This window comes from Xenopus laevis, chromosome 1L, assembly GCF_017654675.1.
Source record: "Xenopus laevis strain J_2021 chromosome 1L, Xenopus_laevis_v10.1, whole genome shotgun sequence".
Classification (NCBI taxonomy): domain Eukaryota; kingdom Metazoa; phylum Chordata; class Amphibia; order Anura; family Pipidae; genus Xenopus; species Xenopus laevis.
In genome coordinates this window covers 167,301,011-167,328,338 of record NC_054371.1, presented here as the reverse complement: position 1 = coordinate 167,328,338, position 27,328 = coordinate 167,301,011, and the positions used below count along the sequence as shown (strand labels likewise).

Here is a 27,328-nt window from a genome sequence, read left to right as displayed (position 1 = left end):
AATAACCCGTCGTTTTATTTACTAATGAATCTTAAAACTCTTTCAAACTTGCAAAATACTAAAACTATACATAAAAGGTGCTAAAATATAAAATGGTTATAATAAGTCATCATCATAAGTAATTATAAGTCGCCGTGTACTTAAAAACTGCCATGTTAAAATGATATGTATTAAAAAAGTTATATTTAAAAAACCAAAATAATTTGCTACTAAACCTTGTAATAACCAGTAACCAAGAATACTAAAAGGATGTTATTGATCTATAATACTCAAATAGCCATGCGTCTTAAGTCATAAAAAGGACTAAAACAAATAACTAGGATAACCTAAAAATAATTAGTTATAACTTAATGACCCTCAATAGCAATAAACAAATCCATCAATAATGTGAATGTCAATATACAATAAATAACCGACGAGAATAAATAGAATTCAATAATAATTAAGCTTTATACACTTTAATATCTTAATAACTAATAGCAATAACCCGTCGTTTTGTTTATTAATGAATCTTAAAACGCTTTCAAACTTGCAAAATACTAAAACGATACATAAAAGGTGCTAAAATATACAATGGTTATAATAAGTCATCATCATAAGTAATTATAAGTCGCCGTGTACTTAATACTTTTTAAAAAATATCAAGATATTTCGATAATGTTCTGAAAACTTGCTTTACATTGGTGCAATGTATGTTCTCATAAAGCAGCGAATAGCTAGTTATTTTTTATTTATATGTCTACTCATTTTGATAATGTTCTGAAAGCTTACTTGACAGTGGTGCTATGCATATTCTCATGTAGTAGTGAATAGTTAGTTTATTTTTATTTGTATGTCAATACATTTGGATAATCTTCTTAAAGCTTACTAGACAGTGGTGCTATGAATGTTCTCATATAGTAGTGAGTCATCATCACAAGTAATTATAAGTCGCCGTGTACTTAAAAACTGCCATGTTAAAATGATATGTATTAAAAAAGTTATATTTAAAAAACTAAAATAATTTGCTACTAAACCTTGTTAGTATAATTAATATATTTTGATAATGTTCTGAAAACTTGCTTTACATTGGTGCAATGTATGTTCTCATAAAGCAGCGAATAGCTAGATATTTTTTATTTATATGTCTACTCATTTTGATAATGTCCTGAAAGCTTACTTGACAGTGGTGCTATGCATATTCTCATGTAGTAGTGAATAGTTAGTTTATCTTTATTTGTATGTCAATACATTTGGATAATCTTCTTAAAGCTTACTAGACAGTGGTGCTATGAATGTTCTCATATAGTAGTGAATCTCTAGTTTTTTTTATTTTTATGTCAGTACATTTGGATATGTTTGGAAAGCTTACTTGATATTAGTGCAATGTATGTTCTCATTGAGTGCATAAAAGTGCAAAAACCAGAAAAATGCCATGTTAAAATGATATGTATTAAAAAAGTTATATTTAAAAAACTAAAATAATTTGCTACTAAACCTTGTAATAACCAGTAACCAAGAATACTAAAAGGATGTTATTTATCTATAATACTCAACTAGCCATGCGTCTTAAGTCATAAAAAGCACTAAACAAATAACAAGGATAACCTAAAAATAATTAGTTATAACTTAATGACCCTCAATAGCAATAAGCAAATCCATCAATAATGTGAATGTCAAATAAATAACCGACGAGACTAAATAGAATTCAATAATCATTAAGCTTAATACACTTTAATAACTTAATAAATAATAGCAATAACCCGTCGTTTTATTTACTAATGAATCTTAAAACTCTTTCAAACTTGCAAAATACTAAAACTATACATAAAAGGTGCTAAAATATAAAATGGTTATAATAAGTCATCATCATAAGTAATTATAAGTCGCCGTGTACTTAAAAACTGCCATGTTAAAATGATATGTATTAAAAAAGTTATATTTAAAAAACCAAAATAATTTGCTACTAAACCTTGTACTAACCAGTAACCAAGAATACTAAAAGGATGTTATTGATCTATAATACTCAAATAGCCATGCGTCTTAAGTCATAAAAAGGACTAAAACAAATAACTAGGATAACCTAAAAATAATTAGTTATAACTTAATGACCCTCAATAGCAATAAACAAATCCATCAATAATGTGAATGTCAATATACAATAAATAACCGACGAGAATAAATAGAATTCAATAATAATTAAGCTTTATACACTTTAATATCTTAATAACTAATAGCAATAACCCGTCGTTTTGTTTATTAATGAATCTTAAAACGCTTTCAAACTTGCAAAATACTAAAACGATACATAAAAGGTGCTAAAATATACAATGGTTATAATAAGTCATCATCATAAGTAATTATAAGTCGCCGTGTACTTAATACTTTTTAAAAAATATCAATATATTTCGATAATGTTCTGAAAACTTGCTTTACATTGGTGCAATGTATGTTCTCATAAAGCAGCGAATAGCTAGTTATTTTTTATTTATATGTCTACTCATTTTGATAATGTTCTGAAAGCTTACTTGACAGTGGTGCTATGCATATTCTCATGTAGTAGTGAATAGTTAGTTTATTTTTATTTGTATGTCAATACATTTGGATAATCTTCTTAAAGCTTACTAGACAGTGGTGCTATGAATGTTCTCATATAGTAGTGAGTCATCATCATAAGTAATTATAAGTCGCCGTGTACTTAAAAACTGCCATGTTAAAATGATATGTATTAAAAAAGTTATATTTAAAAAACTAAAATAATTTGCTACTAAACCTTGTTAGTATAATTAATATATTTTGATAATGTTCTGAAAACTTGCTTTACATTGGTGCAATGTATGTTCTCATAAAGCAGCGAATAGCTAGATATTTTTTATTTATATGTCTACTCATTTTGATAATGTCCTGAAAGCTTACTTGACAGTGGTGCTATGCATATTCTCATGTAGTAGTGAATAGTTAGTTTATCTTTATTTGTATGTCAATACATTTGGATAATCTTCTTAAAGCTTACTAGACAGTGGTGCTATGAATGTTCTCATATAGTAGTGAATCTCTAGTTTTTTTTATTTTTATGTCAGTACATTTGGATATGTTTGGAAAGCTTACTTGATATTAGTGCAATGTATGTTCTCATTGAGTGCATAAAAGTGCAAAAACCAGAAAAATGCCATGTTAAAATGATATGTATTAAAAAAGTTATATTTAAAAAACTAAAATAATTTGCTACTAAACCTTGTAATAACCAGTAACCAAGAATACTAAAAGGATGTTATTTATCTATAATACTCAACTAGCCATGCGTCTTAAGTCATAAAAAGCACTAAACAAATAACAAGGATAACCTAAAAATAATTAGTTATAACTTAATGACCCTCAATAGCAATAAGCAAATCCATCAATAATGTGAATGTCAAATAAATAACCGACGAGACTAAATAGAATTCAATAATCATTAAGCTTAATACACTTTAATAACTTAATAAATAATAGCAATAACCCGTCGTTTTATTTACTAATGAATCTTAAAACTCTTTCAAACTTGCAAAATACTAAAACTATACATAAAAGGTGCTAAAATATAAAATGGTTATAATAAGTCATCATCATAAGTAATTATAAGTCGCCGTGTACTTAAAAACTGCCATGTTAAAATGATATGTATTAAAAAAGTTATATTTAAAAAACCAAAATAATTTGCTACTAAACCTTGTACTAACCAGTAACCAAGAATACTAAAAGGATGTTATTGATCTATAATACTCAAATAGCCATGCGTCTTAAGTCATAAAAAGGACTAAAACAAATAACTAGGATAACCTAAAAATAATTAGTTATAACTTAATGACCCTCAATAGCAATAAACAAATCCATCAATAATGTGAATGTCAATATACAATAAATAACCGACGAGAATAAATAGAATTCAATAATAATTAAGCTTTATACACTTTAATATCTTAATAACTAATAGCAATAACCCGTCGTTTTGTTTATTAATGAATCTTAAAACGCTTTCAAACTTGCAAAATACTAAAACGATACATAAAAGGTGCTAAAATATACAATGGTTATAATAAGTCATCATCATAAGTAATTATAAGTCGCCGTGTACTTAATACTTTTTAAAAAATATCAAGATATTTCGATAATGTTCTGAAAACTTGCTTTACATTGGTGCAATGTATGTTCTCATAAAGCAGCGAATAGCTAGTTATTTTTTATTTATATGTCTACTCATTTTGATAATGTTCTGAAAGCTTACTTGACAGTGGTGCTATGCATATTCTCATGTAGTAGTGAATAGTTAGTTTATTTTTATTTGTATGTCAATACATTTGGATAATCTTCTTAAAGCTTACTAGACAGTGGTGCTATGAATGTTCTCATATAGTAGTGAATCTCTAGGTTTTTTTTATTTTTATGTCAGTACATTTGGATATGTTTGGAAAGCTTACTTGATATTAGTGCAATGTATGTTCTCATTGAGTGCATAAAAGTGCAAAAACCAGAAAAATGCCATGTTAAAATGATATGTATTAAAAAAGTTATATTTAAAAAACTAAAATAATTTGCTACTAAACCTTGTAATAACAAGTAACCAAGAATACTAAAAGGATGTTATTTATCTATAATACTCAACTAGCCATGCGTCTTAAGTCATAAAAAGCACTAAACAAATAACAAGGATAACCTAAAAATAATTAGTTATAACTTAATGACCCTCAATAGCAATAAACAAATCCATCAATAATGTGAATGTCAAATAAATAACCGACGAGACTAAATAGAATTCAATAATCATTAAGCTTAATACACTTTAATAACTTAATAAATAATAGCAATAACCCGTCGTTTTATTTACTAATGAATCTTAAAACTCTTTCAAACTTGCAAAATACTAAAACTATACATAAAAGGTGCTAAAATATAAAATGGTTATAATAAGTCATCATCATAAGTAATTATAAGTCGCCGTGTACTTAAAAACTGCCATGTTAAAATGATATGTATTAAAAAAGTTATATTTAAAAAACCAAAATAATTTGCTACTAAACCTTGTAATAACCAGTAACCAAGAATACTAAAAGGATGTTATTGATCTATAATACTCAAATAGCCATGCGTCTTAAGTCATAAAAAGGACTAAAACAAATAACTAGGATAACCTAAAAATAATTAGTTATAACTTAATGACCCTCAATAGCAATAAACAAATCCATCAATAATGTGAATGTCAATATACAATAAATAACCGACGAGAATAAATAGAATTCAATAATAATTAAGCTTTATACACTTTAATATCTTAATAACTAATAGCAATAACCCGTCGTTTTGTTTATTAATGAATCTTAAAACGCTTTCAAACTTGCAAAATACTAAAACGATACATAAAAGGTGCTAAAATATACAATGGTTATAATAAGTCATCATCATAAGTAATTATAAGTCGCCGTGTACTTAATACTTTTTAAAAAATATCAATATATTTCGATAATGTTCTGAAAACTTGCTTTACATTGGTGCAATGTATGTTCTCATAAAGCAGCGAATAGCTAGTTATTTTTTATTTATATGTCTACTCATTTTGATAATGTTCTGAAAGCTTACTTGACAGTGGTGCTATGCATATTCTCATGTAGTAGTGAATAGTTAGTTTATTTTTATTTGTATGTCAATACATTTGCATAATCTTCTTAAAGCTTACTAGACAGTGGTGCTATGAATGTTCTCATATAGTAGTGAGTCATCATCACAAGTAATTATAAGTCGCCGTGTACTTAAAAACTGCCATGTTAAAATGATATGTATTAAAAAAGTTATATTTAAAAAACTAAAATAATTTGCTACTAAACCTTGTTAGTATAATTAATATATTTTGATAATGTTCTGAAAACTTGCTTTACATTGGTGCAATGTATGTTCTCATAAAGCAGCGAATAGCTAGATATTTTTTATTTATATGTCTACTCATTTTGATAATGTCCTGAAAGCTTACTTGACAGTGGTGCTATGCATATTCTCATGTAGTAGTGAATAGTTAGTTTATCTTTATTTGTATGTCAATACATTTGGATAATCTTCTTAAAGCTTACTAGACAGTGGTGCTATGAATGTTCTCATATAGTAGTGAATCTCTAGTTTTTTTTATTTTTATGTCAGTACATTTGGATATGTTTGGAAAGCTTACTTGATATTAGTGCAATGTATGTTCTCATTGAGTGCATAAAAGTGCAAAAACCAGAAAAATGCCATGTTAAAATGATATGTATTAAAAAAGTTATATTTAAAAAACTAAAATAATTTGCTACTAAACCTTGTAATAACCAGTAACCAAGAATACTAAAAGGATGTTATTTATCTATAATACTCAACTAGCCATGCGTCTTAAGTCATAAAAAGCACTAAACAAATAACAAGGATAACCTAAAAATAATTAGTTATAACTTAATGACCCTCAATAGCAATAAGCAAATCCATCAATAATGTGAATGTCAAATAAATAACCGACGAGACTAAATAGAATTCAATAATCATTAAGCTTAATACACTTTAATAACTTAATAAATAATAGCAATAACCCGTCGTTTTATTTACTAATGAATCTTAAAACTCTTTCAAACTTGCAAAATACTAAAACTATACATAAAAGGTGCTAAAATATAAAATGGTTATAATAAGTCATCATCATAAGTAATTATAAGTCGCCGTGTACTTAAAAACTGCCATGTTAAAATGATATGTATTAAAAAAGTTATATTTAAAAAACCAAAATAATTTGCTACTAAACCTTGTACTAACCAGTAACCAAGAATACTAAAAGGATGTTATTGATCTATAATACTCAAATAGCCATGCGTCTTAAGTCATAAAAAGGACTAAAACAAATAACTAGGATAACCTAAAAATAATTAGTTATAACTTAATGACCCTCAATAGCAATAAACAAATCCATCAATAATGTGAATGTCAATATACAATAAATAACCGACGAGAATAAATAGAATTCAATAATAATTAAGCTTTATACACTTTAATATCTTAATAACTAATAGCAATAACCCGTCGTTTTGTTTATTAATGAATCTTAAAACGCTTTCAAACTTGCAAAATACTAAAACGATACATAAAAGGTGCTAAAATATACAATGGTTATAATAAGTCATCATCATAAGTAATTATAAGTCGCCGTGTACTTAATACTTTTTAAAAAATATCAAGATATTTCGATAATGTTCTGAAAACTTGCTTTACATTGGTGCAATGTATGTTCTCATAAAGCAGCGAATAGCTAGTTATTTTTTATTTATATGTCTACTCATTTTGATAATGTTCTGAAAGCTTACTTGACAGTGGTGCTATGCATATTCTCATGTAGTAGTGAATAGTTAGATTATCTTTATTTGTATGTCAATACATTTGGATAATCTTCTTAAAGCTTACTAGACAGTGTTCTATGAATGTTCTCATATAGTAGTGAATCTCTAGTTTTTTTTATTTTTATGTCAGTACATTTGGATATGTTTGGAAAGCTTACTTGATATTAGTGCAATGTATGTTCTCATTGAGTGCATAAAAGTGCAAAAACCAGAAAAATGCCATGTTAAAATGATATGTATTAAAAAAGTTATATTTAAAAAACTAAAATAATTTGCTACTAAACCTTGTAATAACAAGTAACCAAGAATACTAAAAGGATGTTATTTATCTATAATACTCAACTAGCCATGCGTCTTAAGTCATAAAAAGCACTAAACAAATAACAAGGATAACCTAAAAATAATTAGTTATAACTTAATGACCCTCAATAGCAATAAACAAATCCATCAATAATGTGAATGTCAAATAAATAACCGACGAGACTAAATAGAATTCAATAATCATTAAGCTTAATACACTTTAATAACTTAATAAATAATAGCAATAACCCGTCGTTTTATTTACTAATGAATCTTAAAACTCTTTCAAACTTGCAAAATACTAAAACTATACATAAAAGGTGCTAAAATATAAAATGGTTATAATAAGTCATCATCATAAGTAATTATAAGTCGCCGTGTACTTAAAAACTGCCATGTTAAAATGATATGTATTAAAAAAGTTATATTTAAAAAACCAAAATAATTTGCTACTAAACCTTGTACTAACCAGTAACCAAGAATACTAAAAGGATGTTATTGATCTATAATACTCAAATAGCCATGCGTCTTAAGTCATAAAAAGGACTAAAACAAATAACTAGGATAACCTAAAAATAATTAGTTATAACTTAATGACCCTCAATAGCAATAAACAAATCCATCAATAATGTGAATGTCAATATACAATAAATAACCGACGAGAATAAATAGAATTCAATAATAATTAAGCTTTATACACTTTAATATCTTAATAACTAATAGCAATAACCCGTCGTTTTGTTTATTAATGAATCTTAAAACGCTTTCAAACTTGCAAAATACTAAAACGATACATAAAAGGTGCTAAAATATACAATGGTTATAATAAGTCATCATCATAAGTAATTATAAGTCGCCGTGTACTTAATACTTTTTAAAAAATATCAATATATTTCGATAATGTTCTGAAAACTTGCTTTACATTGGTGCAATGTATGTTCTCATAAAGCAGCGAATAGCTAGTTATTTTTTATTTATATGTCTACTCATTTTGATAATGTTCTGAAAGCTTACTTGACAGTGGTGCTATGCATATTCTCATGTAGTAGTGAATAGTTAGTTTATTTTTATTTGTATGTCAATACATTTGGATAATCTTCTTAAAGCTTACTAGACAGTGGTGCTATGAATGTTCTCATATAGTAGTGAGTCATCATCATAAGTAATTATAAGTCGCCGTGTACTTAAAAACTGCCATGTTAAAATGATATGTATTAAAAAAGTTATATTTAAAAAACTAAAATAATTTGCTACTAAACCTTGTTAGTATAATTAATATATTTTGATAATGTTCTGAAAACTTGCTTTACATTGGTGCAATGTATGTTCTCATAAAGCAGCGAATAGCTAGATATTTTTTATTTATATGTCTACTCATTTTGATAATGTCCTGAAAGCTTACTTGACAGTGGTGCTATGCATATTCTCATGTAGTAGTGAATAGTTAGTTTATCTTTATTTGTATGTCAATACATTTGGATAATCTTCTTTTAAGCTTACTAGACAGTGGTGCTATGAATGTTCTCATATAGTAGTGAATCTCTAGTTTTTTTTATTTTTATGTCAGTACATTTGGATATGTTTGGAAAGCTTACTTGATATTAGTGCAATGTATGTTCTCATTGAGTGCATAAAAGTGCAAAAACCAGAAAAATGCCATGTTAAAATGATATGTATTAAAAAAGTTATATTTAAAAAACTAAAATAATTTGCTACTAAACCTTGTAATAACCAGTAACCAAGAATACTAAAAGGATGTTATTTATCTATAATACTCAACTAGCCATGCGTCTTAAGTCATAAAAAGCACTAAACAAATAACAAGGATAACCTAAAAATAATTAGTTATAACTTAATGACCCTCAATAGCAATAAGCAAATCCATCAATAATATGAATGTCAAATAAATAGCCGACGAGACTAAATAGAATTCAATAATCATTAAGCTTAATACTCTTTAATAACTTAATAAATAATAGCAATAACCCGTCGTTTTATTTACTAATGAATCTTAAAACTCTTTCAAACTTGCAAAATACTAAAACTATACATAAAAGGTGCTAAAATATAAAATGGTTATAATAAGTCATCATCATAAGTAATTATAAGTCGCCGTGTACTTAAAAACTGCCATGTTAAAATGATATGTATTAAAAAAGTTATATTTAAAAAACCAAAATAATTTGCTACTAAACCTTGTACTAACCAGTAACCAAGAATACTAAAAGGATGTTATTGATCTATAATACTCAAATAGCCATGCGTCTTAAGTCATAAAAAGGACTAAAACAAATAACTAGGATAACCTAAAAATAATTAGTTATAACTTAATGACCCTCAATAGCAATAAACAAATCCATCAATAATGTGAATGTCAATATACAATAAATAACCGACGAGAATAAATAGAATTCAATAATAATTAAGCTTTATACACTTTAATATCTTAATAACTAATAGCAATAACCCGTCGTTTTGTTTATTAATGAATCTTAAAACGCTTTCAAACTTGCAAAATACTAAAACGATACATAAAAGGTGCTAAAATATACAATGGTTATAATAAGTCATCATCATAAGTAATTATAAGTCGCCGTGTACTTAATACTTTTTAAAAAATATCAATATATTTCGATAATGTTCTGAAAACTTGCTTTACATTGGTGCAATGTATGTTCTCATAAAGCAGCGAATAGCTAGTTATTTTTTATTTATATGTCTACTCATTTTGATAATGTTCTGAAAGCTTACTTGACAGTGGTGCTATGCATATTCTCATGTAGTAGTGAATAGTTAGTTTATTTTTATTTGTATGTCAATACATTTGGATAATCTTCTTAAAGCTTACTAGACAGTGGTGCTATGAATGTTCTCATATAGTAGTGAGTCATCATCATAAGTAATTATAAGTCGCCGTGTACTTAAAAACTGCCATGTTAAAATGATATGTATTAAAAAAGTTATATTTAAAAAACTAAAATAATTTGCTACTAAACCTTGTTAGTATAATTAATATATTTTGATAATGTTCTGAAAACTTGCTTTACATTGGTGCAATGTATGTTCTCATAAAGCAGCGAATAGCTAGATATTTTTTATTTATATGTCTACTCATTTTGATAATGTCCTGAAAGCTTACTTGACAGTGGTGCTATGCATATTCTCATGTAGTAGTGAATAGTTAGTTTATCTTTATTTGTATGTCAATACATTTGGATAATCTTCTTAAAGCTTACTAGACAGTGGTGCTATGAATGTTCTCATATAGTAGTGAATCTCTAGTTTTTTTTATTTTTATGTCAGTACATTTGGATATGTTTGGAAAGCTTACTTGATATTAGTGCAATGTATGTTCTCATTGAGTGCATAAAAGTGCAAAAACCAGAAAAATGCCATGTTAAAATGATATGTATTAAAAAAGTTATATTTAAAAAACTAAAATAATTTGCTACTAAACCTTGTAATAACAAGTAACCAAGAATACTAAAAGGATGTTATTTATCTATAATACTCAAATAGCCATGCGTCTTAAGTCATAAAAAGGACTAAAACAAATAACAAGGATAACCTAAAAATAATTAGTTATAACTTAATGACCCTCAATAGCAATAAGCAAATCCATCAATAATGTGAATGTCAAATAAATAACCGACGAGACTAAATAGAATTCAATAATCAAAATTAGGGATGGGCGAATTTTTTCGCCTCGTTTCACCGAAAAAATGACGCCCATAGACTCGTATGGCAGCGTGCGTCAAAAAAAGAGACGCGCGACAAAATTTTTTTTGACGCCCATAGACCTTAATGGGGGTCTGCGACATTTCGCCGGCGGCGAATTTTCGGCGAAGCGAAACGGGTCAAATTCGCCCATCCCTGATCAAAATATAACTAATATTAATTAAGCTTAATACACTTAAATATCTTAATAACTAATAGCAATAACCCGTCGTTTTATTTACTAATGAATCTTAAAACTCTTTCAAACTTGCAAAATACTAAAACTATACATAAAAGGTGCTAAAATATAAAATGGTTATAATAAGTCATCATCATAAGTAATTATAAGTTGCCTTGTACTTAAAAACTGCCATGTTAAAATGATATGTATTAAAAAAGTTATATTTAAAAAACCAAAATAATTTGCTACTAATCCTTGTAATAAGCAGTAACCAAGAATACTAAAAGGATGTTATTGATCTATAATACTCAAATAGCCATGCGTCTTAAGTCATAAAAAGGACTAAAACAAATAACAAGGATAACCTAAAAATAATTAGTTATAACTTCATGACCCTCAATAGCAATAAACAAATCCATCAATAATGTGAATGTCAATATACAATAAATAACCGACTAGAATAAATAGAATTCAATAATAAATAAGCTTAATACACTTTAAAATCTTAATAACTAATAGCAATAACCCGTCGTTTTGTTTACTAATGAATCTTAAAACGCTTTCAAACTTGCAAAATACTAAAACGATACATAAAAGGTGCTAAAATATAAAATGGTTATAATAAGTCATCATCATAAGTAATTATAAGTCGCCGTGTACTTAATACGTTTTAAAAAATATCAAGATATTTCGATAATGTTCTGAAAACTTGCTTTACATTGGTGCAATGTATGTTCTCATAAAGCAGCGAATAGCTAGTTATTTTTTATTTATATGTCTATTCATTTTGATAATGTTCTGAAAGCTTACTTGACAGTGGTGCTATGCATATTCTCATGTAGTAGTGAATAGTTAGTTTATCTTTATTTGTATGTCAACACATTTGGATAATCTTCTTAAAGCTTACTAGACAGTGGTGCTATGAATGTTCTCATATAGTAGTGAATCTCTAGTTTTTTTTATTTTTATGTCAGTACATTTGGATAAGTTTGGAAAGCTTACTTGATATTGATGCAATGTATGTTCTCATTGTGTGCATAAAAGTGCATAAAAGTGCAAAAACCAGAATAAATGCCATGTTAAAATATGTATTAAAAAAGTTATATTTAAAAAACTGACTATTAGTTATAACTTAATGACCCTCAATAGCAATAAGCAAATCCATCAATAATGTGAATGTCAAATGAATAACCGACGAGACTAAATAGAATTCAATAATCATTAAGCTTAATACACTTTAATATCTTAATAACCTATAGCAATAACCTGTCGTTTTATTTACTAATGAATCTTAAAACTATTTCAAACTTGCAAAATACTAAAACGATACATAAAAGGTGATAAAATATAAAATGGTTATAATAAGTCATCATCATAAGTAATTATAAGTCGCCGTGTACTTAATACTTTTTAAAAAATATCAATATATTTCGATAACGTTCTGAAAACTTGCTTTACATTGGTGCAATGTATGTTCTCATAAAGCAGCGAATAGCTAGTTATTTTTTATTTATATGTCTACTCATTTTGATAATGTTCTGAAAGCTTACTTGACAGTGGTGCTATGCATATTCTCATGTAGTAGTGAATAGTTAGTTTATTTTTATTTATATGTCAATACATTTGGATAATCTTCTTAAAGCTTACTAGACAGTGGTGCTATGCATATTCTCATGTAGTAGTGAATAGTTAGTTTATCTTTATTTGTATGTCAATACATTTGGATAATCTTCTTAAAGCTTACTAGACAGTGGTGCTATGAATGTTCTCATATAGTAGTGAGTCATCATCATAAGTAATTGTAAGTCGCCGTGTACTTAAAAACTGCCATGTTAAAATGATATGTATTAAAAAAGTTATATTTAAAAAACTAAAATAATTTGCTACTATACCTTGTTAGTATAATTAATATATTTTGATAATGTTCTGAAAACTTGCTTTACATTGGTGCAATGTATGTTCTCATAAAGCAGCGAATAGCTAGTTATTTTTTATTCATATGTCTACTCATTTTGATAATGTTCTGAAAGCTTACTTGACAGTGGTGCTATGCATATTCTCATGTAGTAGTGAATAGTTAGTTTATTTTTATTTGTATGTCAATACATTTGGATAATCTTCTTAAAGCTTACTAGACAGTGGTGCTATGAATGTTCTCATATAGTAGTGAATCTCTAGTTTTTTTTATTTTTATGTCAGTACATTTGGATAAGTTTGGAAAGCTTACTTGATATTGATGCAATGTATGTTCTCATTGTGTGCATAAAAGTGCATAAAAGTGCAAAAACCAGAATAAATGCCATGTTAAAATATGTATTAAAAAAGTTATATTTAAAAAACTAAAATAATTTGCTACTAAACCTTGTAATAACCAGTAACCAAGAATACTAAAAGGATGTTATTGATCTATAATACTCAAATAGCCATGAATCTTAAAACTCTTTCAAACTTGCAAAATACTAAAACTATACATAAAAGGTGCTAAAATATAAAATGGTTATAATAAGTCATCATCATAAGTAATTATAAGTCGCCGTGTACTTAATACTTTTTAAAAAATATCAATATATTTCGATAATGTTCTGAAAACTTGCTTTACATTGGTGCAATGTATGTTCTCATAAAGCAGCGAATAGCTAGTTATTTTTTATTTATATGTCAACTCATTTTAATAATGTTCTGAAAACTTGTTTTACATTGGTGCAATGTATGTTCTCATAAAACAGCGAATAGCTAGTTAATTTTTTATTTGTATGTTAATACTTTTGGATAATGTTCTTAAAGTTTACTAGACAGTGGTGCTATGCATATTCTCATGTAGTCGTGAATCGCTAGTTTTTTTTTATCTTTATGTCAATACATTTGGATATTTTCAGAAAGCTTACTTGACATTGGTACAATGTATGTTCTCATCGAGTGCATAAAAGTGGAAAAACCGGAAAAACAACCATGTTAAAATGATATATACCAAAAAAGTTATTTTTAAAAAACGAATTTGCTACTAAAACTTGTAATAACCGGTAACCAAGAATACTAAAAAGATGTTATTAAGCTATAATACTCAAATAGCCATGTGCCTTAAGTATTCAAGGACTAAAACAAATAACAAGGATAAACTGAATATAACCCTCAATAGCAATAAGCAAATCCTTCTCTAATGTGAATGACGAATCTACACTTAATAACCGACAAGAATAAATAGAATTCAATCATAATTAAGCTTAATACACTTTAATCTCTTAACAACTAATAGCAATAACCCTTCGTTTTATTTACTAATGAATCTTAAAATATTAAACTCTTTCAAACTTGCAAAATTCTAAAACTATACATAAAAGGTGCTAAAATATAAAATAGTTATAATAAGTAATCATCATAAGTAATTATAAGTCGCCGTGTACTTAATACTTTTAAAAAAAATATCAATATATTTGGATAATGTTCTGAAAACTTGCTTGACATTGGTGCAATGTATGTTCTCATAATGCAGCGAATAGCTAGTTATTTTTTATTTGTATGTCTATACATTTGGATAATGTTCTGATAGCTTACTTGACAGTGGTGCTATGCATATTCTCATATAGTAGTGAATCGCTAGTGTATTTTTATTTGTATGTCAATACATTTGGATAATCTTCTTAAAGCTTACTCAACAGTGGTACAATGTATGTTCTCATATAGTAGTGAATTGCTAGTTTTTTTTTGTCAATACATTTGGATATGTTCGGAAAGCTTACTTGACATTGGTACAATGTTTGTTCTCGTCGAGTGCATAAAAGTACAAAAACATGTTAAAATTATATATACCAAAAAAGTTATATTTAAAAAACTAAAATAATTTGCTACTAAAACCTGCAATAACCAGTAACCAAGAATACTAAAAATATGTTATGAAGCTACAATAATCAGATAGATATAAATCTTTAGTAATAAAAAGGACTAAAACAAACAGGGATCACCTGAATATACTGCAATTAGTTATAACTAAATGACCCGCAATAGACAAATCCTTCTATAATTTGAATGAAGAATATACAATAAATAACCGACAACTTTCACTTGTCTAGGTTTAACATTCCTTTTGAAAACAAATAACAAATCAAAAACAATAATTGCACATAATAAGAAATGTACCTATTGGTCTTTTACATATTTAAGATTAATCTGTTATTGTCGATATTCTTACTACATCATATTAACTCAGGAAGCTTATGCTTGCTAGCAGTTATAAAATGCCTTATTTAACTAATTTCATTCAATAAAGCATTACAAACACTTAGGACTCTTCAACAAACAATGCCTGTGATGAAAGTCAGATTGGTTCCCGCAACCAATGTCTCCCAGTGTTCGAGAGACTGTGGGTTTTATATCGGGGTCTGAGGCACCACAATATATCATCACATAAAGTTCTTAAATACTTTAACTTTATATACAAATAATAAAAACATATTGATATAAACGAAATCCCTTCATCAAGCGTTAATAAAAAATAACTAATATTATTTAAAATGCAACAACTAGAAAATAAGGATAAAAAGAATTTAATAACAAATAAAAGAATATACAATAAATAGCCAACAACCTTCTCTTCTGTAGGTTATCATAATTAATCATTAAAAGTACCTGTGTGACCAATATTATTTAAAAATAAGGCTAAATAGAATTTAATAATACAGTTTAATATCTGAATCTTAAAATGGTAAACTATTTCAAACTTGCAAAATACAAAAACTACATAAAAGGTGCTAAAATATAAAATAGTTATAATAAGTAATCATCATAAGTAATCATTATAACTTATCAGGTACTTAGTTTTTTAATTATTAACTGAAAATAATCAATAGTATTGTAAAGTTTGTACTGAAAGCTTACTTATACATTTACAAGGGTGGTTTGTTTTTATAATAATTTCAAAAAAATTCTGAGCTATAGTAATTTATTTGATATATATATATATATATATATATATATATATATATATATATATATATATTATTGGTTTCATTGAAAAACATTAATTGTGTTCAAGATATCTACCTGAAAATTCCTCTCTGCCCATTAGAGTGGGATTGGCACCCCTCAGGTTAAGTTCCTGTCTACGTCATTCTGATGTTCCCTGCAGCATTGAGGAAGTGCAGCCATTTATGTCTATTGTGCATGCGACCTTCATTTCCTTATTTGTGATGTGATTGACTGATGAGATTCTACTAAATGGATCAATGAATCAATGAACAACGGAAACCGAAAAAGAAGGGTCATGCACCGAAGTGAGTGGTGCAGGCTCCTCCCTTCAATCCAACTCCCCTGGCTTGAAAAGCAAATATATTTCATGCAGCACTACTAGTACAGGAGGATATACAGTATTTAAAAAGATCATTTTTTAAATCAAACCAAATTACAAGTTATTTGTAAATGACTATATGCTTATTTATTTTTTTAAGCTGTAATAAAGGTGAACCACCCTTTTAGTGAATTTTTGGAAATATGTCAGCACTTTGTGAATTTTGTCATGGTTTCACATACTTTTCTTTGGTGTAATGCTTTGCTGTATTGCTCATCACTACAACTGGTTGATAATATAATTTACCATGCAAATACCAAAGTACCACTGTGCTAAAATCATAATGCTTATAAAGAATCCTTATAAGACATTTACAATAAATTAATAATCAACCATCCATAAGTTTAAAGTTTAAGGGGCCGATTCACTAACTTCGAGTGAAGGATTCGATGTAAAAAAACTTTGAATTTCGAAGTGTTTTTTGGGCTACTTCAACCATCAAATGGGCTACTTTGACCTTCGACTTCAAATCGAAGGATTCGAACTAAAAATCGTTCGACTATTCGACCATTCTATAGTCGAAGTACTGTCTCTTTAAGAAAAAACTTCGACCCCCTAGTTCGCCATCTAAAAGCTACCGAGCTCAATGTTAGCCTATGGGGAAGGTCCACATAGGCTTTCCTAAGTTTTTTTGATCGAAGGATATTCCTTCGATCATTGGATTAAAATCGAACGATTCGAAGGATTTTATCGTTCGATCAAAGAATTATTCCTTCGATCGTACTATTTGCGCTAAAATCCTTTGACTTCGATATTCGAAGTCGAAGGATTTTAATTCCCAGTCGAATATCGAATATCGAGGGTTAATTAACCCTCGATATTCGACCCTTTGTGAATCGGCCCCTAAATGTGCAAAAACCATAAAAACTACTATTTTAAAATTATATATACTAAAAAGGTTATATTTTAAAAACTAAAATCATTTGCTGCTAAAACTTGTAATAACCTTTCACCAAGAATACTAAAAATATGTTATCAAGCAATAATAGATAGTCATGCATCTTTAGTAATAAAAAATACTAAAATAAATAACAGGGGTAGCCTTAATATAATTAGTTAGAACTTATTAACCCTTAATAGCAATAAGCAAATCCTTATATAATGTGAATGTCCAATAAACAAGAAATAAAAGGCAACCTTTACTTGTCTAGACTTAACCTTGCCTTTTGTAAACAAATAAATGAAAACCAATAATTGCACATGATAAGAAATGTACCTGTTGGTCTTTTATATATTTTAGATTAATCTGTTATTGATAATATTCTTACATCATATATAACTCAGGGAGCATTTGCTTGCTAGAAGTTATGAAATGCCTAATTTAGCTAATTGCATTCAATAGAGCATTACAAACACTTAGGACTCCAATAAATATATTGCCCATGATGAAAGTCAGAGTGGTTCCTGCAACCAATGTCTGTTCAAAAGACCGCAAGTTCTAAATCGGGGACTGAGGCAAAGTAATGTGTCATCACATAAAATTCATAATTACATAACTTAACTATATATACCAATAATTAAAACTTATATAGGTAAAAACTAAATCCCTTTATTAAGCATTAATAAAAAATAACATATTATTTCTAAAGCAACAACTAGAAAATATTAAAAGAATTTAATAACAATTATTCTTAGTACTTTATAATATCTTGAAACCTTTTATGGGCAGATGTAATAAAATGTGAGTTTAAAGCTTAGAAATTAAAAAATCGAACTTTTACCCATTGATAAATGCAATTCTAAAAATTCCATAGGAATGAATAGAATGTGGGTGACTTTTTTATTAAGCTCTAAACTCACATTTTAAAAATGTTTCCCCTTAATGTACTAATAAATCTGAGAACAGTAAACTCCTTAAATCTTGTAAAATACAAAGGGGCCGATTTCCTATAGGGCCATCGCTAGCCAAAATTTGCCAGAAATCAAATTCGCAAGGACATCGCCAATTCACTAACGGGCGAAGACAACAATTCACACACAAGTGCGGATTTTACTGAACATTACCTCTTTTACCAGAGTTTACTTCACCACCTAAGACCAGACGAACTGCTAAAATGAAGCTAGATCCTCCTCAAACTTATGTCACTTAGGGGCAGATTCACTAAGGGTCGAATTTCGAAGTAAAAAATACTTCGAAATTCGACCCTCGAATTGAAATCCTTCGACTTCGAATATCGAAGTCGAAGGATTTAGCGCTAAACGTTCGTTCGATCGATCGAAGGATTTTTCGTTCGATCGAACGATTAAATCCTTCGAATCGAACGATTCGAAGGATTTTAATCCAACGATCGAAGGAAAATCCTTCGATCAAAAAAAGTTTAGCAAGCCTATGGGGACCTTCCCCATAGGCTAACATTGACTTCGGTAGGTTTTATCTGCCGAAGTAGGGGGTCGAAGTTTTTTTTAAAGGGAAAGTACTTCGACTATCGAATGGTCGAATAGTCGAACGATTTTTCGTTCGAATCGTTCGAATCGAAGGTCGTAGTCGAAGGTCGAAGTAGCCCATTCGATGGTCGAAGTACCCAAAAAATACTTCGAAATTCGAAGTATTTTTCATTCGAATCCTTCACTCGAGCTTAGTGAATCGGCCCCCTACTGTACATCACATACTGTCTGCCGAAACTGCATTAAAATTGAAAAAATGCTGGTGATTTTTCAGTTTTTTAAGTCCTAACTTAAACTTTTTTGGGTTAACATTTTTCCCAAGACATTTGAGGGCCATGGAACATTCATTTTACAGCGGGCTTATGTATAGGGCATTATATTATCTATTTTGTCTGTATTAAAGGTTCCTTGGACATTTGTAATAAAAAGGGTATCATTGGTAAAAAGTCACCAGCACAGGATGCAACATTTTAGTAAATTAGCATAGTGGTAACAAATTTGCGAGCTGTGCGAAGCGGTTGCTGGTGACAATTTGCCCTTTAGTAAATCTGCTCCATAGACTATACATAAATGGTGCTAAAATATAAAGCAGTCATTATAAGTAATGGTCATAGGTCCGAGCGGATTTGATCGGAGTTTATAGCAGAAAATATTGAGATAAATTCGGACTTTGATAAATAACCCCCCCAGAGATAACTTAAACTTCCCCTAATAAATCTAAATAACCTTTAATTCAGTAGTGTTAGATTTAAACTGTTCCTGTTTCATATAATTAAAGGGGTTGTTTAGATGGGAGTCACTGTCCCATGCAGGCAAGGCTATTGCTCTGTAATGCTGCTCACACAAATTACTCCAACAGTCTCTTGTTCATCTAACAGGCTCTCTGGCAAATCACTGCCTGGTTTCTATTGTAAACTTCAATAGAAAAACCCAATGGCACACAGGTCTATTGAAACATTTTAATGGGCCGATTCATCAAGCTCGAGTGAAGGATTCGAAGTAAAAAAACTTCGAATTTCGAAGTGTTTTTTGGGCTACTTCGACCATCGAATGGGCTACTTCGACCTTCGACTACGACTTTCTAATCGAAGGATAGTCGATAGTCGAAGTACTGCCTCTTTAAAAAAAACTTCGACCCCCTACTTCGGCAGCTAAAAGCTACCGAAGTCAATGTTAGCCTATGGGGAAGGTCCCCATAGGCTTGCCTAAGTTTTTTTGATCGAAGGATATTCCTTCGATCGTTGGATTTAAATCCTTCGAATCGTTAGATTCGAAGGATTTAATCGTTCGATCGAAGGAATAATCCTTCGATCGTTCGATCGTAGCATTTGCGCTAAATCCTTCGACTTCGAAATTCGAAGTCGAAGGATTTTAGTTCCTAGTCGACTATCGAGGGTTAATTAACCCTCGATATTCGACCCTTGATGAATCGGCCCCTAAGTGTTTATTTCAGAGTGCAGTGCAATGTTTTTTGAGGGGTACCCCTTTGTCAACCATGCTTGACAAAGGGATACACCCTGAAATGTTGCACTGCAATAAACACAAAGGGTTTTATTTATCAAGTCCAAATTTATCTCAATATTTTCTTCTACAAACTCTGATCAAATCTGCTCGGGTTTTTTACGCTTATATATTATAAAATTTTCCTGAAAATTTGCTTTACGATAAAAATAAACAGATTTTCATTATTTTTTTTGGATTTTTTCATCCGATTTTCAAGAATTTCACATCTTACACTATTTGTATTTCTGTTGTAACCTAGCACTAGCAACCAGGAAGCTGCTAAAAACTGGAGAGCTGCTGAAGAAAAAGCTAAATAATTCAAAATCCATAAAATATGAAAGCCATATGCAAATATTCTAGAATATAAATGTCTACATGTCTACATCTAATATAAATGTCTACATGATAATAAAAATGAATTTAAAGGTAAATAACAACATAAATAATACATGTAAACTAAAACCCCATAACCAATTAAACTTAATAACTGAGCCTTTCATACAATACCTGATAGTAACATATAGGGGGTTATTTACTAAACTCCGACTGCAAAAATCATGAAAACTTTGTGATTTTTTTAAATAAAATCAGACTTTTAAAAAATCACGAAGATGGAAAAGTCTGTATCTGAAAATCCGGCATCTCAGACCTGTCGAGGTAGCATTTAAGTCACTGGGAAAAGTCCCAATGATTTTTTTGATGTGCGCTGGGTTTCAGGCAATACCCCAAAGTTTTTGGGTGAAAATTATGAAAAAATCGTGAAAATCAGATGAAAAAGTCCAAAAAATCTGTGAAAATCAGATTTTTTCCCGTAAAGCAAATTTTCAGGAAAATGTTATAATAAATAAGCGTAAAAAACTCGAGCGGATTTGATCGGAGTTTATAGCAGAAAATATTGAGATAAATTCGGACTTTGATAAATAACCCCCTTAATATGAATAACCAAAAACCTTTAAATTGGAAAATAACAGGAATTAAGGGCAGGTTTGACAAGTATGTAATAGCCTTAAGCAAAACCCATCCTCCAAAAGCTAGTAGCAACCAAATAACTAGTATCCTTAAAGAGCAATAATCAAAGTGTATATTCTAAAACCAGAAATAACAATCAAGATAATAATATTTACATTTAAATAATTAAAGATATACATATACATATAATAATGACTAAAAGGGAATATTACCTATAACTCAAATAGTTGTGACCAAATATCTTCCCTTTTAAAATGATGCTAACCAAGTAAATAATAATTATTAGATTTCTGTAACAAAATAAATACATCTTGCAGAAAATATAACCATTATCCAATATCCAATATTATCCAATATGAGTTATTGATAACCAAAACCTTCCTATAAGGAAAGATACTAACAAAAACTTTCCCTAACAAAATTAGCAATAACATAATATTAATATAGTCATAACCAGACTAGGCCATTAGGCCATACTAAATAAGGATTAAATTAGGACTAACGATGCATATTATGTCAATTGTCATAACCAAATACATAAATATAAATAATATCATACTGAAAATAATAACAAAGAACAAGGGGAATCCTTTCAATTTCTAGATTAATTTTTACATTTGGAATTTTACCAAGCTTGAATGTTTGCTTTGGAGAATAGTTAATTGTAAAATGCTTGATTGAATAAAACCATGAAAAAACTTCAATGCATTAAATTCATTAGTTTACTCATCATTTTTAATGGGTCTACAAACCCATTATGTGGAAAACAATTAACAGCTATTGAAAGAAATTGCTTACATTTTGCCTAGGACAACTCCCGTGAACTTTAAAGCTTTTACAGTACAGTAAGTTTTAAATTTGAGTTTTTAAGATGTTTTGTGCTTAATATTGAACATTAGAGCCTTGGAAACACGAATTTAAATAAATGAGTTTTAGCATTAAAAAATTCAAACCAAAGTGAAAATGTGAACATTGATAAATCAGCCCCATAATATATAATTAGCTATAACCAAATAAAAATAATATGTAATACCGAAAAAAATTCAATTATATATAAACAGCATTCACCTTATTTATTACAACTTATGGAAACTGACATTGACATGTTTTGTTCTTTCAGTATTATACAGTTAAGTTACAGTTGCCATTGGAGTGTAACAAATGGTAGAGCCTTTAATAAAAGTAGGCCCTATGTTTATCGGACAGAACAGCCTTGGTCTAAGGAATCAAATTCCAGAGCTCTAACAATGTTAAATAATGATTTTAGAATTACGTTTTAAATATGTCCATATTTATTGTACAAAATATTACCAAGCCAAAATCGCATCACTTTATAATATTGAAATAAAATTGCTTATTACAATATATTGGCTGCTTTCATTATTTCCTTTGGATAGTGATGATCGAATCTGTCTGAAACCCATTGAAATCAATAGGGGGCATATTTATCAAGGGTCGAATTTCAAATTGAAAAAAAATCGACATTTGAATTCAAACAGACCAACCAAAATTAAGTCTAAGTTTTTTTTGTTCAAATAGGTCCATTTTCAATCAGATAGGTCCATATTCAGCCAAATTCGAAATTCGAATCTTATGAATCAAAGTAATAGCGCATTCGATCGAATTCGATTCAAAATTTCCCCCCCCCAAAAAAATAGATTTTTTTTCAAAGTCCACCAATTGACTAGGAGGTCCCCCATAGGCTAAAATGGCAATTTGGCAGGTTGTCGGTGGCTAATGGTCAAATCCGAATTTTTAGAGAGACAGTACATGATAAATTTCGATATTTGAATTCTTGATTTTATTCAAATTCAAATCAAATTTGGACTATTCCCTAGTCGAAGAACACAAAAAATTGCTTTTTTCATTTGAAAATTCACCTCAACCTTTGATAGATCTGCCCCTAGGTGTCAAAATGTTTTTTATGTGCAACAATTTTTTACGCATGCAACAATTTTTATCGCTCCAAATGCATTCAATGGGCGTTTATTCTTGTCGCAACTTTTTTTTGTCTCTGCAACTTTTTTGTACAAATGCATTAAAGTCATTTGGCAGTTTTCTTTGGTGACTTTTTTTGTACAAATGCATTAAAGTCAATGTCTCAACGACATTTTTATTGCAAATTTTTTCTGCTGCAAAATTTTGCAGCAGTTTCCCTGAAAACACAGCAGATGATGTGGAATGTGGAATTTCGACGCTAATCCTTGGTTGGTGAAAAAATTTGCTCATCACTACATTTGAATTATATTAATTCTTAAACCCAAGCTATAAAGAGGGAGTGAAAGTAAAATAAAAGGAAGATGATCGCAGTTAGACTGTCATATACACACAGTGATGTTACAATTGAGAAAGTCATAATCATGGGATACTGGTCTAGTGAAACTAGATTTCTATCCCTGGGACGCCACAAAAAATTTTTAGATGATGAAATGTGGAATTTCATCGCTAATCTGTGCCTGGTGAAAAGAATTATTAAAATAATTTGTAATTCTAGTTAAAAAGACAATCAATTTCTTCCAAAGCTTAATAGTAATTAATCAATTGTGATTCTAAAGTGCATAAATCAGTTCATTAGAAATTCATCAACTAGCTTGATAAAGATCAAATAGTCTAAAGTGCAGTGCAATAAATAGTAGTAAGATTTTCTTCCCAAATTAACTATACTAATGAATAGAAAGAGAGTCAGCAACCAGTAATAAATTGGGATAAATTAATCAACCAATTTGTTCAAATTCATGAAATAGTGTAGAGAAAATGAAATAGCAGATTGCAGAATGGTCCAAAAACTACTGCCTGATGATTTCTATCCCTGGGACACCACAAAAAAATTGCAGAAGGTAAAATATGGAATTTTGCCGCTACCCGTGGCTGGCGAAAAAATTTGCTCATTACTTCATTTGAATTATAGACCTATTAATATTTAAGCCCAAGCTATAAAGAGGGAGTGAAAGTGAAATAAAAGGAAGATGATTGCAGTTAGACTGTGATATACACACAGTGATGGTACAAATGAGAAAGTCATAATTGTGGGATACTGGTCTAGTGAAACTAAAATTATGAGCATGAATATCTGGTAGCCGTAGGACAAAAGCCATCATTTTGGAGGGGAAATGGGCATGGGCGTCCGCACACAGTGGCAAGGGGGGGCACTCGCCCCTCCCTGGAGTCAGGGCTGGCCTTAGGCCTATTGAACCTATTGCATCCAATCAGTCCCGCATCCATGGGGGCCCCACACAGCCGCTCAGACGAGGAGCTTTCTGCAGGACTGTGCTGGATAGTTGTCCTGAAGTATTCGGCCCTTTGTCCTGCTGTTCGGGTTCTTTTACCAGCTTTGGGGAGAAGTCCTGCAATACATTTCCAACACCCTAAGCAGAGGCGGGCCACGCTGTCCAGGCACCCTAGGCAAGCCGGGCAGTAGCGGCGCCTGTGTGAATCTGCGCATGCGCAAACCTGCACTCGTGTGCGCAAACCTGCGCTCGCGTGCGCATGCGCGAAATGGAGAAAAGAAGCGATAACAACCAGACAGTCGGGAACCGGACTTGGGGTAGGAGATAGAGGAGGTACGTGCCTGGCGCCCCCCCAGCTCTGCGCCCTAGGCACGTGCCTACTCTGCCTACCCCTAGTTCCGGCCCTGACCCTAAGTGTCCCATGCATTAAGACTCCACTGGTGTGTTTTTTGTGAGTGGCGGACAATTTAGGACTTCAGTCCTGTGCACTGACGTAACTAGACCCCTAAGGGCCCTGGTATGAAAATTTACAACTAGACCCCTCCCCACACATTGGGCTGGAACACATAATTACTGACCTAAAGCTATATATATATATATATATATATATATATATATATATATATATATATATATATATATATATATATATATGGACAGAGAAAAATAAATCAATCTGAGAAAGACAATTATTCTTTTAAAACAGTTAGTCTTTTAGTACAGGTATGGGATACAGAAACCCATTATCCAGAAAACTCCGAATTATGGAAAGGCCGTCTCCCATAAACTCCATTAAATAAACTTTTTAAAAATAATTTCATTTTTCTGTGTAATAATAAAACAGTAGCTTGTAATTGATCCCAACTAATTAATCCTTATTGGAAGTAAAATCAGCCTATTGAGTTTATTTCATGTTTAAATGATTTTCTAGTGGACTTAATGTATGAAGAAAGATCAGTTATCCAGAAACCCCCACATCTTGAGCATTTTGAATAACAGGTCCCATACCTATATTCAAAGGATATAAGCACAGGAGTCTGAAATACATTTTGTACTGTTAATGAAAAGGGTTAATCAGTGCAGCATTAAAGGGTTAAAGGGGTCATTCACCTTTACATTAACTTTAATATAGTGCAGAGAGGAATAGCCTGAGAAACTTTGCAATTGGTTTTTCATTTATTTTTTTTATTTGTGGTTTCCGTTATTTAGCTTTTTATTCAGTAACTCTCCAGTTTGCGATTTCAGCAGTCTGGTTGCTAGTGTCCAAATCACCCTAGCAACCATGAATTGATTTGAATGAGAGACTGGAATATGAATTGCAGAGAGCCTGAATAAAAAATAAAAAGTAGCAATAACAATAAACGTATAGCTTTACAAGGCATTTGTTGTTTAGATGGGTCAATGACCCCCATTTGAAAGCTGAAAAGACTCAAGAGAGAAATACATCAAAAACTATTAAAAGAAAAAAATGAAGACCAATTGAAAAGTTGCTTATAATTTACCATTCTATATATGATCCAGTGTACAGTTCTGCAGAACAATGCTCAGACTCATCTACTGGGAATACAACCTAAATGCTGCAACTATAAACTAATACTTTATTTTAAAAAGTGCAAGGAACTGAAATACATGCTCATAGCAGCCAATACACCACAGGCAGGTTGTGGCCCTTCCCACCAACAATGTCAGTGCACCCCAGTCACAGTGCCATTGTGATGGAGCAACGCCGCAACCCATCCCAAAGTGCCCCGACCCACTCGCCTGGACTGAGTGAGAGCAGAGAGGTGGGAGCAGTATTTACCTGCAGTGTAAATGGCAGTGCTCACTCACTTGCAGGATTAGCACCGATCTCCAGATAAATCCCGGCATTGTGCCGCTGCTTATCCTTTCATCTCCTGAGCGTGCCGCTCACAGTCAGCCGGTTTCTCATCTGCACACTCAAAGAGTCTCTAGTTTTCCCCCTCCGCATCTTATTCAGAGAGATTTGCGGGGCAGTGGCAATCAGATACAAGTATCTTCTCTGAAGGGATGCGGGCCCCATCAGGTGCCTCTGCACCCCTTGCACCCCCGGTAGTTCTGGTCCTGTGTCAAACTTTGCTACCTCCAACTGGTATACTATGCAAAAAAGACCATTCTGCTACAGTGCAAATCCACTGCTCCCCCAACCCTTGCCTTCTGGCGCGCTTTGGTAAATGACGCTCTCCCAAATCAGAAACTGACCTACATTGACCGGGGTTGCCCAAAATAATTTGATACAATCTGGGACATGTGGCTGGAAATGGAGGGTAGCAGCCCAGACACTAATGGACAATAATGTTGAAATTGATAAAGATATGTTAATACA

At 30.3% G+C, this 27,328-nt stretch overlaps 1 long non-coding RNA gene across 1 annotated transcript; it reads left to right on the top strand.

Annotated features, from left to right (window-relative positions):
* Positions 1 to 966: 966 nt before the first annotated feature.
* Positions 967 to 8,593, top strand: LOC121394877. Its single transcript, XR_005962060.1, has 2 exons — positions 967 to 4,386; positions 7,471 to 8,593. It is a non-coding gene; the product is annotated as an uncharacterized LOC121394877 (long non-coding RNA).
* The last annotated feature ends 18,735 nt before the right edge of the window (positions 8,594 to 27,328 follow it).